Below are 15,591 nucleotides of genomic sequence, written 5' to 3'. Positions count from 1 at the left end.
AGGGACTACACGAGCTCTTTAAGGCAATAAAAGGAGTACGAAGGCAAAGAAGGCTCTAAGGAGATGATTGAAAGCTGACAGGAACAAATAGAAATCAAAAATATGCTTTCTACTGGAAGCAGAGAGAAAGATTCAATGGGTGTAAACAACCAGTGAAAATGAAATTCTGCTCATGTCTGTATCATAGGCCTAGACTCCGCCTTCTACTCCATGTCTTATATTCATCCTCTCCTTAGTTCCCGCTCTCACGTCAAAAGATTCAGTGGCATTCCAGATATAATGCTTTTTCCCCTTTCTTTCAGGACAAGGTGCTCAGAGCCAACCATGCCTGGAGCAAAGATTAACCCACATTGTCTCTGACGCACAACTATGCAAAAACACACAGCAAGAACGCAGCAAACAAAAAGCCAAAGCTCACAGGCGCTTGGATTCACTAGAAGGAGTGAAAACTGTTGAAGAAAAGGTTAAAGGACACTAAAAAGAGCTAATCACGGGGACACGAGGTAAGAGGTTGATAAAGTCTGAAAATAAGGAGTGAGATAAGGACACGCGGGGTGGGGGTACAGCTGTTTCTCAGTGGACTGCCTTATCAGAAGAGTTGAAGAAGACTGAAGAAAAAGGTCTGTCTGAACATGTTATGCTGCCAGCTAACCCACAACCTATGAGTTGGCTGACGTACTTTGAACTGAATGAGTGAATCACTCCACAGCTTTGGAGCTGTCAATCCAATTTGTGTCAGACTCGGGTAAAATGAATTGTGCCAGAATTATTTTTTTTTTCAAACTCTCTTAAAGTGCCGGGTTTTTGTTGGGTAAACAAACTGTACCATTCACATTCATCAAATCACTACGACGTAAACTGGACATCAGCTTGCACATTCTATTATGGGCAACTGCAGGCTTTGGCATGCATGCACACTGAACGCTTGCTTAAACTGGAAGGCCCGTATGTACAATATAGAAATGCCATTGTAAAGTTTAAACCTGCAGCCTGACAACACCTTACATGCGTAAAGGTCAGATCAAACTACACGAAGACACAGCTCTGCTCGAAAACAGCCATGTGAGTCTGAAACCGTTCCCCTCCAGTGGTCAGATATCAGCTTCAGGAGGGGGCAGGACATATGGACACTCGTGTTAGCGCCCCGTCAACATAAGGGAGATGAACAGTAGGCATGCACAGCGACTGACAGAGGGATAGACAGAGAGAGAGAGAGAGAGAGAGAGAGAGAGAGGGGCAGCCATCTGTGAAAATTGGCGTCCTGTCACTCAGACAGCCCCCTCCTTCTGTATGCTGCTTGTCAATATTTGATGTGATTGTATGATGAGATACAAGCTGACAGGTACACCCAGCTAAGTGAGAGGAGCCTCCAAAAAACATGATGTAAACCAATCAGACTTATGCATAAATAGTGACTCGAGAGAAGATTTTTAACTTCATGCATTCACCTAGTTCATCAGACAACTCATTTTTTTATGAAGGGCTGTTCTGAAGTGATAACAGCAGAGAGCACAACAGTAATTTTCATTATCCTTTACAGGAACTGCTTTGTGTCTATTGCTATCCATTGTGAGCATGAAGTTAAAAATCATAGTAAAATGTAAGGTTGGAGCCCTCGTCTCCAAACTTTCAGGAACAACTGACTGACACCACGACATGACTTTCACCCTTGTCGATTTGTCCGTCCGCTTATGATGAAACAGAGTATGCGCATGTTCCTTTATGCGTTAACACCTCATAACTTCCTCTGAAAGGGTTAACAGCTGCAACAAAACCGAGTGAGGGGAAACATAAGAGCTGAGCAATGTACATATGCTAAGGAGTAAATATGAAGCCACCTTAATGTAGACTCCGGGCTAAACTTAGATCCATAGCTTCAAGCTATGTTGCTTGGCGTTTCAAATGTCTGCCTTGCCCCCCCGCAGCATGTAATTCTCAGGCATGGAGGGATGGCTGAAGCAAACATCCTCCACGTCTTTCTATAGAGACGTCAGGGGTTCCTGGAACAGACCACCAGCAAATCATGTGCACTGCATGACGTACATAAAGTGTTAACAGGGATGCCAGATAGATTTACTTTGGTGTCTTCGGGACCTAAAAAACAAAGTAGAAACTTTGTAGTGAATTGTTGAAGTAAAAGTCTTAATTTATTAAGTCTTTAACTGGCTACAGCCAAGCACTAGTTGATTAATGAAAAAATGTATGTGAGTGATGTTTTCCTCAGCAGACGAAATGCTGATCAACATAGCGAGACAACAAAACTGAAAACACAGTTAAATATAGAAGATGTTCAGTAATGTCAAGGAAGAGTGTTGGGTAACGGTCCATCCATCCTTCCATCTTTTATGTCAGTTTATCCGATTCATGGACAGAGGGCAACGGAGCCAATCCCAGAACCCCGCGCTCACATTTACTGGCAATTTAATGTCCTCACTCAACCTCGAATGCATGTTTTTGAACTACGAGAGAGAGTCTATGAAGAGAAAGAACATGCAAACTGAAATTCAAACCAATGGCATTCTTGTGAGAAGGCTCAAATGACCACCACACCACTGGGAAGCTAGCCATGTTTAAAAAGAAAAATCTTAAAATATTCAGTGGACACAGTAACAAGCAGATTTTTCAGCAAACGATGGGCAGCATTTACACTTTATAACAGTATTTTGTTGTCTTTTCCTGTCTGTAAGCATTCAGGACAGTAAAGAGGTCATCTCCCATTTCATAAGCCTTCATACACAAAATTATACCTCAGGCTGGTATCTGCTGAGTACTCATAAATAATGTCAACATTCAAATATTTTTTCAAGCCAACCTTTCTCTTGTGACAATGTATGAATTTGCCATTATACTCTACACAAAAACAAAGTTCTGTAGTTTCGGTGGCATAGTGCCAAGAGTTTATCATTTCATAGCAATAAAGAATAGAAGAAGCCTCTAATTAACAGTTTAGTATCTTTAGTTTTCACTCAGGAGCAATAAAATCATTTGATGTACATCCAGAAAGCTACCAAAAACTGCCTAAATTACCTTTTTTTTTTAAAATTCAAAGTTACTTCTACTGATACTAAACATGTTGTCATGTTTTTAATTTCTTCTTCTACTTAATTTTTTTGCAGTCACTGAAGTTCTTGTGTCTTATCTGAAATTTATTCAGACAGGACAAGATAAGAGATACTATCAGAGTGTTATGAAATAATGTGAAGTAACTGAGACAGTCCCAATTTATTACAAAGATGAATATACTAACATGACTACGAGGAGATGCTGAACTGTTTAAAGGAACTGAATATTTCACCTGTCTCATCTGCTTGTCTCTAACAGATTCTGATCTCACAATACAACATGAGCCTGAGAAAGGAAACAGGACAAATCTCCATCCAGCAGAGGAGTATAAATCTCATAACTGCAGTTTTTTTTCCCTCCCTCTCTCTCTCACAGTGTCAGACAAGCTTAATTTCACACATTTAGTCAGAGATCTGCAGCTGTAGGGTTGTTGCAGTAAGGTGTCTGCAGTCATGCTGTCGTTGTATTTCCAGACTGTGTCCTGAATGACATAATCAGTTAAAACCTTCAAAATACCAAGTTACACAGAAATACTTTACACATTCAAAGGAGTCGCATGGTGTTCTCTAAGTGATTAGATTCTTATTTTATGACAAGGCCTTTCAGTTTCTGCTCAGTTTCACAGTATAATTTCAGTCTAGCACTAGTTTTGGTTTTGACAGTCACCTGGGAATTTCAATTCTTGACAACAATCAAATCATGTATGACTAAAAAAAACTAACAAGTTAAACAATAATGACCTGTTAGGTTCTCAAACCTTGCCTGCAGCAAATTAAATCGCTTGAAAAAACACACAACACAGATGATTTAGGCAAAAACGTCACTGAGCAAACCGCCTTACAAAAGCCAATGTGATGACTCATGCAAATCTGAAGGGCTCCTGCAACATGACTCACTGAACTAATGTCTAACCGGAACTGGTAGAGTCACAAAAACCCTTTGTTAATTATAAGATATTCAAATTCAAAGACCAAATCAACCAACAAAGCTCCATACAGCTTGTGCTCTGCAGCAGTCAAATAAGAAAATCTCTTAGTCATGCTCTGTGTCATTTCCATGAATGAATAAAAAGACTTGTGTGTTGACATTCCTTTCACAGGTGAAAAAAGGAAAGCTGGAGAAAGAAGAAAAGAATGTCAAGGAAGATCTGACATGCTTCCCGGTTATTTGGTGACCTACTTTTCAAATCTTATGCAACTTTGGGAGAGCGAATGTCTGCAAATGAAGGTATATATACATGAGTACCTATAACAATAAGTGACTTTGAGTGCTCTATGTATAGGCCAATAATAATGAAGGAGCCTGAGGCAATACTAATGACTCAGCAGCCTGCAAATACCTTCTTCCTCATTCTGTCTCAATCCCCACTTCCTGTTCCACTTCAGAAGCACCTGGGGATTTGAAAGTAGTCTTTGCAGCTTTAAACTCTATCTCTGAAAGCTGCAAATGGCTCATGCATTCAATGGGATTTGCTTAAATGTTGAGGTTTGTGTAAGATGTCCACATCTCCATGTCTAAACAGACTGTCTCCACTGGTTCCGAGTAGCCAAATCCCTGGATGTTTCCTGTTGGCTTTGGGACCATTCACAATGAGGGGACATAAAACAGCTCCACCAAAGTCACTGTACTATACTGGATGACTGGGTTCACACAGAAGAGGCCAAACTGCAGAGACAACAAGTTTAAGACTGATTAATCTGTTAACAGCATGTCAAACATTAGCAGCAGCTGCCAGGCTGAAGAGTGTACGTGACCTTTCCTGAAACAGGATGTTTTATTATTGACTGAAGGTGCTGTTTACACCAGAAGGATCTCATGGAAACAAAATTGCTTTTTAGTTATTTGGGGTGTTATGTAACACTGGCAGAAGGCAAGATTTTAGTAATGATTGTCATACAGACAAGACCGCAAGAAACATTAAAAAGAAGTACATTTTCATGCCAGGCCACGAGTTGGCGAAGAGCGATGGTGTAGTAAAATGGTAGTAAACTTAGACCTTGTTAACTAGGTGTTGTTAAATTCAAGAGTGAGCAGCACAAATTATACTATTTACATGTGCAGGAAAACTATTGACCGTAAATGTAGCGCTCAAGTGCAGTACTGCACGTTTCAGAAAGTTTGCATGCATTTCCTGTTCAGATGGACAGCAGGTTTCAAAATGTTCTCTGAAAGCCGCTATCGGGGGATTGAACCTCGTAATTAAACAGTCAAAACACAACAAAACGTTAGCGTTCACTCAAAAACATTGTCTCAATAGGGCCTCATGCATAGATCATGTGAGCCGCTGCCATGCCCATCCATTACAGTAAACAGGTAAAATGATCCGTTAAGTGATATTTGAGTTTTATATGTTTACTTATTTTTAGTAAAAACTATTTGAAGTAGAGGGGGCATGTCTCAGATGTGATTGACATTTGGCCAGTCATTCTATATGTGCATGACATACCCTCCACAGTTCAATATGATATATGAAGCTTGTGCTGTTGTTTGTTCAGAGGTGACACTGCACGTGACTGCAAAGCCATTTTTATTGGATTCAGGAAATGCTTTGAGTCATCAGGTACTCACCATTACTTTATAGCTAAATGAGAAAAAAGTGAAAGTACTTACAGAATATTAAGGAAAACTATTTGGCACTGACAAAAACAAGAATGAGAGTTTTTCTTTTTTTTAAATCTAGATTATGAGGTCTTAAATAACCTTGCTTACATGGACAGAAGAATAACAAGATGTTCACTGTACATCCTCCTACCCTGGCTCAAATAATGCAGATGAGTTTGCAGATTAGCTCTTGAAGTAAGACCAGCTCGCTCCTCTTCAGTATTTAAACTCTTTCTCTCAGACAGGGACGAGCACAAACACACATTAAGTTTTCACCTTAACTGTCTTAACAAAATGACATCAAACTGGATACTGATGCTTCAAATCTCCGGCAGACAAAAAAAAGAAAAGCAGACTGTTACATAATGCTAAGTTTTTGAGTGAATGTTTGTGCAGTCCTGGTTTTAACAGTAGAGTGAACACTACAGCTGTCTGTTCTCTGCACCATGCATGAGGACAATCTTGTGATGTTTTTCACTGAAGCCCAGAATTATTTTGATTCAGGACATCAGCAGCTGGGAGGTAACAGTGTAAGAAAGACAGTTGGATAATAGTATGGAAGTGCACTGAGACAAAGCCTTTCTTTAAGGGCTCCACTAATTACATAATTTACTGTCTTTTCAGAATAAATCCAAAGAGTTCAGAAACTCAATAGTCAGCTGTCAACTGCTGAATTACTGACTTGTCTTATTACAACATAGAGAAAAAACAGTTTGGCAATGAGCAAAGTGAGAAAAAAAAAAAACTGGAGAGGGAGAATGCAGGATCCATGTGGGCAGAGGTGGATTGTGGGGCAGCGAGATGTTGGGAGGCCTGCCAGGAAAAAGTAGGCCAGGGCATCTGCCAGATAGACAAAAACATCCCGCTGGTGTTTGAAGGAGAAGGGAGGGTAGAGTCCAAAAGCCCAACCTCAAGAGGAAGGACTGTGTTCACGTGTTCAGTGTTTGCATGTGTAGCTCTAGTCTTCATTCACGTCTGAGCATGAAATAATGTAGAGCGAGCAGCAGTTGGCTCTAAAACCTGCTGATCCTCCGTAATCCTCTCTGCTGGTGCATCTTCATGGTGATCAGGACAGGCACAGTTGAACTAAGCAAAGCCGACTGGAACGCAAACGCAATGGTGCCCACTCCAAAACTGATTTACTGAAATGTATAACTCAGTCCCTCTAGGATCACAATGTCTATTTACTGTATTTACTGCAAGTGGAAGAATGAATCATTTGAAGATTAATTCATTTCAAAATTCCAAACTAGTCTATGGTGGCGTGTCTGGGTGGTGTTGTGGGACTTTTATGTAAAGAATTGCATGAGTTGGCAAAGACGTAAAAGAAAAAAAAAAAAAAAAAAAAAAAAAATATCCATTCTAAAAAAAACTACAACTGCCTTAAAATGACTAGTTAAAAAGAGCTATATCAGTATGATACATAATACCAAAAAGACTGCCAACATTTTTGCTATTAGTAGTTTTTGTCCGAGACGTGGCATAACTTTCAATATCTGGTTCACATATACTTCAACCTCACTCATACTAATTTATATTTATTTAATATAGTGAACACTTGTTCCTGTGGTTGATGCTGTTATTCAAGACAAAACTTAAAAATCAATCAATGAAACACTATTATCGGCACTGATTTGTTATTATACTATTCTTATCTTTAATCGTCATCTCTATTGTGACAACCATTTAATCTTTAGTTTGACAATTTCATCACTTTGTAGATTTCAGAGATTTTATCTAATTGCTTGTCTTTTTTTCTGGGTAACGACATGACTGCATCTCTCCAGAAGGTGCTCTATTCAAATTTACATTGATCTTGTAGGCATTTTTTTTTTTTAAATGTTTGTCTCACTTCACCTCACTTCAACTAACACGAGATCTTATCTTTGGATCGGTGGCTGTGTGCTTTCGACTCAGACCAGCATGTAAATTGGCATTTTCAGTCTGAAACATAAGATTTTGTTTTTTTTGGTCTCTGAAAACCACCAGAGGCAAAACATCAGCATATGGTTGAAATTACTTCGATCCACATTAGAAGACAGTCAAAATCAAAACTGTTTCAGAACAGAAACCTTTATGTCCGTTAACACCGGGCATTGATATACGTTTCAGGTGATCAGATCCCATGTGACAAACACGGACACAGACTGTTTACATTTCTCTGTATCATGCTTTTTGGGAAAACCACGCATTGTACTTCTACCTCCACATTACTTACACTAAAAGGTCAAAGGGCTTAGTGCCCAGTTTTTACTTCAGTCTGTTTTGCACTGGAGAGTTTCCTCTGTCCAAGCTGCTATAAAGCACCACGTCTCCCAGGCACCAGCATCCATGTTCTGTTCCACAGTTTATTTGGAAAGCTGGAAAGACTGACCCCCAAATCTGTACGTTGTCTTAAAGGAAAACACAGCGCACACTGCTGATGTTTACATATCATGTATGATATATTTTCCTGCTGCGTCACCGTCCCGCAAGCGACGCGTGACTGTTGACACTACAAAGCGTAGATGGCCAGACCACCTCGAGACGTGGTTTGAGTGAAAGCACTTTGTTGTCTGTTCACACTCGTCTGTAGGGCTCCACACATGTGGTCTGATCACCCAAAATGCACGTTAATGCCAGTTGTGAACAGGCTATTCCGGATTTTATGCCGACTGCTGCGAGCAAGCATGAATCTACGTTTAGAAGAGCAGCACAAAAAAAAAGTGTGTAAAGAGCTGAGGAAATGGATAGTCATGCTTCTGCTTCCTTCCTTGCTGCTGCAAACACATTAACCTCACAGATTAGCATTGCCGCTCTGCTTGTCACGCTTCTTCTGCCTGGATTGACCCAAGCCACCGGGGGAGGTGAGCGAGGCCTGAGTGAAGGCCTCATTTCACTAAGTGCTTTAGTGCTATGTGCTGACTTGCTGTATGGGAGGAGTAGAAGCATAGCAATAAACATCTTCTACCAAGAATTATGACCCATGCCTCACTGTGACATGAGGATACAAGCCTCTCCTTTTCAAGCATTTCAGACCAGTTTTATCTGTTTGGGTTGAGACTCTCTTTTTATGCTTTGCTTTTAGGCTTTGTGACAAATGCAGTTTCATGGCAGTGGGGCTTACCAGCAGGTCAAACATGACAAAAAGCACTTCAGAAGTACATAGTTATGAATAATCTTTGATTTACAGTAAAGCCTGGTCCATGCTCCTGGTCCGCATCGGTCCCTGTCACGTAAAAATCGTCATCGATTCCTGTCCACAGCCCACAGCGCACAGCCCAAATTTTGTGACCGCATTGCGCGTACCTGCTTGTCGCACTGGTATACGCATGCACCGGAGCCACAAATAACCACCACAAATAAAACATGACGGAATGCTACTACTTGAAAAGTGACTGTGTGAAGCCATCAGGCTGTAGCTCCGTCTACAAAGACACCCAGAAGGTGAAAAACTCATGGACGGAGAGAGCAGACTGTCAGGAGGGAAGAGAGGGTCTGCCGATACAAATTAAAGTATTTAATCGCTCTAGTGCCGCCCCTGCGATTCAGAAACAGAAAAAAAGGCGAAATAAACTCTGATACTAAATGATAATAGACTGACAATATGCACTTATTTTTCTATAAATGATCTGTAATAAAAGAGCACATAAGCAGTCTGGAGTGCCGGAAAAGCTCCACAAGGATACGCATACATGGAACGCGCATCGTGTGAGCCCAAAATGTAGCATGATGGTGCACGGACGCTCTAAAGCGGACGCAGACAGGCGGACATGTGAAGCATGGACCAGGCTTAACCAGCATCACCACAGACCCGGGGAAGATGCAGACTGACTCCCTTTACCCATGAACTGTGTTCTCAAATCCAACTTTTCACAAACAAAAACATAGTCCATCATTAATTATGCCTGCTAACGGTATTATTATTTCTGCACCGTCCTGAAACTTTTATGTGAAGACAATTACTTCTGGTCAGATTTTGTTTGCTATTAGTTCAAACAATAGATTGAGATAGTTTCATGATTGGCCGAATGTTTGGAAGTTTTGGATTTATTCAACAGAAAAGCAACCATGGCCCAGAAAGCCTGTAATTAGTTCACCTTTCAAAAAAGTAGTGGCAGATGAAGCTGCCAATTCATGATGAACAATTGTAATATTCTGCATATCAGCTTGGAATAAAAAAGGTTTGCTGAGACATTGGCACAGCTTTGACTTACAATCATGACACCGAATGAATAAGAAGTTAATGTACTAACACAAGTGTCGGTCGGTCCACCAAACTATTCCCGGCACAAAAACCACCACCTCTTTCTTTTTAACAGTTGAAAGATCATTTTGTGTCACACTAGTTAATAATATTTGTAAGGTCTATTTACTTTTCTCATGTGGAAGAATCTCTCTTTGACAGCACCAGTGCTCTGACGCAAATAAATGCTTTAAGATTTACACAGGAGCCTTTCTCCAGGATGCAGTCTGAATGAACACACACACACACACACACACACACACACACACACACACACAGTCTCGTATTTCTATCCTCGTGGGGACCGTCCATTGACTCCCATTCATGTCTAGCCCCTAACCCTGACCCTTACCCTAACCCTAACCCACACCACAACAAAGCCTAACCCTAAAGAAATGTTTTTGCACTTTTACTTTTTTCAGTAACAACAACATGGTCAAGAAAACACTGTTTCTCCTACTTAGGACCGGAAAAAGGTCCCCACAAGGCACGTCGTTCCACATTTTGCTATCCTTGTGGGGACATTTGGCCCCAACAAGGATAGAAATACGAGAACACACACACACACACACACACACACACACACACACACACACACACACACACACACACACACACACACACACACACACACACACACACACACACACACACACACACACACACACACACACACACACACACACACACACACACACACACACACACCTCTATTTAGAAATGATCCTGGTCCACTACAGTAGACTTCACATACTGCAGCTCATTGACAAAGCTAATGAAAAGATTCAAATGTTTGTCTACAGATACTAATGAAATGATTCAGACAACCAATAGAGCCTAAAACACAACTATGGAACCAAGCTGGGTAAATATAACTTAACACTCATGTGACTGAGAGAGTGTCAGTCGAGAGTAAAGATTATCTCTTCACTTACATTTTAAAAGAGACCAAACAATACTGTTGTTTTTCAATCAAATTATTTGAGGGTAAGAATAAACAAAACATTTTCTAAATAAACTTTTTTGAGGATTCTAATCATCTTTACAGCTGGACAGCTCTGTAACTCCTTCATATAATGAGTCTAATCTCATAATATGACCACAATAAGACACTTTTAGACATTACCATGGCAAAGTATAACATGCTGGCTATTTATCACGACTCCTGTTGAATAGTTGTGTATTGACTTTTTAATTATACAGTACTGCTCTGCAATTCATTCTTTTGTTTAATGACAATCATAATATTCCATGGAAGTGTGTGTCTTGGGGAATTGGGTTGGAGCAGAATGGCTAATACCTGCCAAATATATTCATGGTGAAGATTAAATTATACCAAGTTTGAGCACATATGGCTATGTGGCTTACTTATGTAACCTTATCATCTGGGTGAATTTGGGGAAGTTATCCATATAGCATTGCTGACATGCGGAGTCAGCAATGCTATGCATTTACACATTTAAATTTCACATTATAGCTCTACATGTATTGGAAGCAGTATTAGGTCGAACATATTTTCTTCCATGCTGAGCTGGACAAAAGGCTCGTCATAGCATTCCCAGTCAGACGGGGATCAAAGAGGCATGGGAAGATGACATCGGGAACACAGACCCAGGACAATGGGACCGAAGGATGCAGTCATGTGACATAATGTAATTGGATAGGAAAAGCCACTTTGCCAGTGAGGTGCAGCAGGAGGGAGTGGATACAACAATACACGTGTATTCTTTGTCTGTATGCACATCAGCAGACACAGCATGAGAACAAAAACAAGACAACTGTTCACTAAAGCACAGTTTACAAAGTCACTGCAACATGGTGAATTAATTACATTTCCCAATATGTACTCAAACATAAACACCGTCTTTTAAAGACAGTAACAAAATGCGTTTTTAGGAAGAAAAACACTGAAACCTGAAATAAACAATATATTTTGGTCAGCAACAACAACTTACAACCATCTTCTGATTATTTATTGCGTTCTTGATTCTGATGTCCACTACACATGCAATGATTTCAGAGTGTAATGTAAGCCTTTGCATTTAACAGGCCCATAGGGGAAAGTAGACTTGATGGCACTGCATTGTCTTTGTGCAGAAGCTTTGACAAAGCGTGCCTCTGTCGGCTTTAGTACACAATGTTCTTTAGCTGTCACATGTGCCACCTACAGACAGGGCTTCTTCCTGTGAACTGCCCTCCCTTTCCTGGAAAGTTTAAAGGTATCCATAAAGAAGGATAGAGATTTCCTGTGTTTAAAAGACGAAACTGCACAACGAAAGACAGAAAAGGACTCAGACGCACACAGTTCACGCATGAGAGCCTGTCGGGCGCTGTGCAAGGTAAACAGTAAAGAGCAGTAAGTGGAAGAGGGGGAAGGGATGACAAGAAAGTGGAGCAATTTCAGGGGAGAAAACTATGGTGTCTTTCTTCATGAGGGAAGAAAAGTCCTGATCTGACCCACTTGGAGGATATACAGTATCCAGCAATGACAAATATGCACGACAGGAGGAAAAAGTTCATGTTTACCTTTTGGAGACACAGTATAACCAACCAAAAAAAAAAAAAAAAAAAAAAAAAAACTGAGAATGTGTTTACTGCACAACCAGAACAGGGTAAACTAAAGAAGTTTGGAGTGAACACTCAACCATCCAAGTCAATGCAAACTTTTCAATCTGCCATGCCCTCTTTCTAAACAAGCAAACACATGTGGTGACGCTATGTTTAGCAACACAGAACACCTCCTTCAAAATCCCCTTATAATCTCCACCCCTATATTGTTCACTAAGAATTTGTTTTTCTACCACTGACAGAGCTTCCAGTTACTGGCCTGTTTTCAAACCTCACCTCAGGGATACCTGTTCTCGGAAGATTTTTTTTTTTTTACAGTGAGTGACAGTAATTGGCAAACAAGTTTTTCCCTCAACATAAAAGCGAAAGGAGTGTCATTGGTAATGAGACAAAACTTGTTAAAATAAGACGATATGCACTGAGCTTGAGATGTAGCTAGTAACATCAAGTTCTTAACTTACTATTCTGTTGCCACTGATGGTATTTCACAAGTACTGCACTGCATATGATTGAGAAAATGTACAACTAAAACGGAAGGAAAGTAAGAATGTAGATTGTTTTCACTGGTGTATGCATTTTCATCTTATTGTGAAGGTGTAAGCCTGCTCTGACTGCTAAAAGAGTGCCAGTGTAGAGCATTAGCATATACAAGCCTCTTGCAGCTTGGGCACAGGAAGGCCGCCAGGCAGAAGAGGTCTGTGTTCAGATCAGTCTCCGTGGCCTGGAACAATGGTGTGCAGTGGAGTGCCAGCCCAGCTCTGTCTCCTCACATAGAACTAGAGCTGCCAACCCACAGTGCTTAAATCCTGCTACAACGAGGCCTGCTACAACAACAGCAGAACAATGAACTCTAAGTTGCAGAGGTCTCTAGACTCTGAGCCTCGTTAAAGTCTCCGGTCTCTTTTATTAATCACTTCTGAAGCATTAATTTGTCTTGCACTTTCCTATATCCCCGAACCATTGACTCAAGCCTTGTCGTTTCATTCATTTTAACCTGTTATTATTATTATTATTATTATTATTATTATTATTATTATTATAACGTACGGCCAAACAGTGGTTGAATTTTCTGCACTCTAGCCTTACAGCAGTATTAATGGATTCGAGTCCAGGCCAAGCTGTCTGTTTCAAAGTTCGGTAGTATTTTTCTCCAGATACGATTTCCTACTAGTGTTCAAAAACACTTGGGATTATCTGTTGAATCTGAATCGGATGCATGTGTAGTTGTCTGCCTCTCTGTTTTTGCATGGTGATGAACCACTGGCTTGTCCAGGGCGTTCCCTGTGTTTACATATTGTTAACTGAGATCTACTCCAGCACCCTGCAACTCAATATAGAAGATGGATGGAAAGTTATTATATATTAACCAATGTGTTAATTTGTTTTGAAATACTTTGTAACATTGGTTAAAAAAACTGCTACATCAACAATCAAATTGGCTATCATGAATTTATGAACAATTTATAAGAGCAATGGTTTATTTTACCAATAAAATAATAAAACTATCAGAAAGGTGATCACACCTCATCCTTAACCAAACAACTTCGCAACATAATCTGTCATTTAACTATCCGCTGACCGTCATAATTTTATGACTGAACGGTCAGTTTAAAATGATCGATTCTTTATTAATCGTGTGATATCCTGACTATTTGTGTTTCATACATTAAATCGATTTAGTTGAGGACCACAAAGTCCCATGTCGAAAAAACAGAGACCCAGTAAGTCACTGAAAGGACAGCTGACATGTGCTTCATGTTAGCTGAGAAAGTTACTCTGGTAAACGACACAGAAATAAGTCATCAATTAAAGTAACTGAACATACACTTCTATAAGCTGTGTGTGTCTGTTTTTTCCTCATGTGTTTATTAATCCTAAAATAGCACTCCATTGGTGATATATTTCCAAATGAATTCTGTTCACTGAAATTCTCAAAAACTTATTTTATTACTGATCGTCAAGAACCTCAATGTACGATAGATGAACAGGAGAGTAAACCCAGGGAATTAATGGCCAAGACTTAGCCACTATGTCTTACGTACTTATGTATTACTTATGTATTACGTACTATACATAACCAAAATGAATCTGCATCTATGTTGATAATATCTTACATTTCCTTTAGAATATACATAAAAAGGTCATATAATGAAGACAGACTGAAGGAGAGAGGGGAGAGGGGGAAAAGAAGCACGTGCATGGACACACGCGCTGTAAATCACTGTAGGAACGGCAACTCTTTAAAAGTTACAACAAGCCGGCTAGATGTAATGAATAGCTGGGAGGCTTTAAGCTTCAAGAAAAAGAACTCTTCTTCTTGGGCAGGATTTTAGCCTCCTCGTTCACCTTCCAAGCTACCTGTCCTTTCACAGTGGAACGAGCCCAAAACACACACTCGTTGTCCTTTACTCTGTGTGTCTGGTGCAGGTGGTGTAAGTGTCTGCCAGTGGAAAATGTAAGCAAGTGCTATCAGTGACTGGTCAGTCTTGCAGGGGGCAAACCAAGAAAAGATCTTATGTAACAACTGCCTCAAAAAGGGAACTTCTGACACAGACAGGACAAAGAGTTCTTTTAACCCGAGTGTGCTGCGGCTATACCCTCCCTTGGTTCAGCACCAAATTGGCCACGTTTACACAAGATAGTTAACTCCCCTTTGATTTCAAATGAAAGTTATTTTCACTTTAAATTGACTTAATTCCTAATGAAAAATGATGATTCCGAATTTAACTTCATTCCGAACAAAATGACTGGTTTATTCTGATTTTAAAGCAGAATTCTTCTATCTTCATTTCGCTTCAAGTTAAATCTGGTCGTTCTTCACATGCTCGTTCACTTGTCCTGTTGCTAAGATGCGTATATTCCAAGATGGCCGCCCAGAGCAAGCGTTGAACTCGTACAGACAATTTATTTAATGGGAGCTGTAGAAGTAACAGATAGAATGGAAAGAGTAGATGAAGCATAAAAGTGCAGACCTTTTTAATGCTGTACCAAAAAATGTGATCGAGAAAGGAAGAAAAAAACACACACACACACACACACACACACAAGAACTGGAGTTGGAAATTGCGTCACTTCCGCCCCCTGTCCGTTCAGAACCCTTCCCAACCCCAGAGTTAAAGTGGAATGAAATAAAG

The 15,591-nt window shown here is 40.2% G+C and overlaps 1 protein-coding gene across 4 annotated transcripts in view; it reads right to left on the bottom strand.

The window, feature by feature from the left end:
- The window catches only part of suco (SUN domain containing ossification factor), a 44,727-nt gene that overhangs the window by 24,151 nt on the left and 4,985 nt on the right, over nucleotides 1–15,591 (bottom strand). The window lies entirely within an intron of this gene.

This window comes from Salarias fasciatus, chromosome 23, assembly GCF_902148845.1.
Source record: "Salarias fasciatus chromosome 23, fSalaFa1.1, whole genome shotgun sequence".
In the NCBI taxonomy this organism is placed as follows: Eukaryota; Metazoa; Chordata; class Actinopteri; order Blenniiformes; family Blenniidae; genus Salarias; species Salarias fasciatus.
This window is presented reverse-complemented; position numbering and strand designations above follow the sequence as displayed.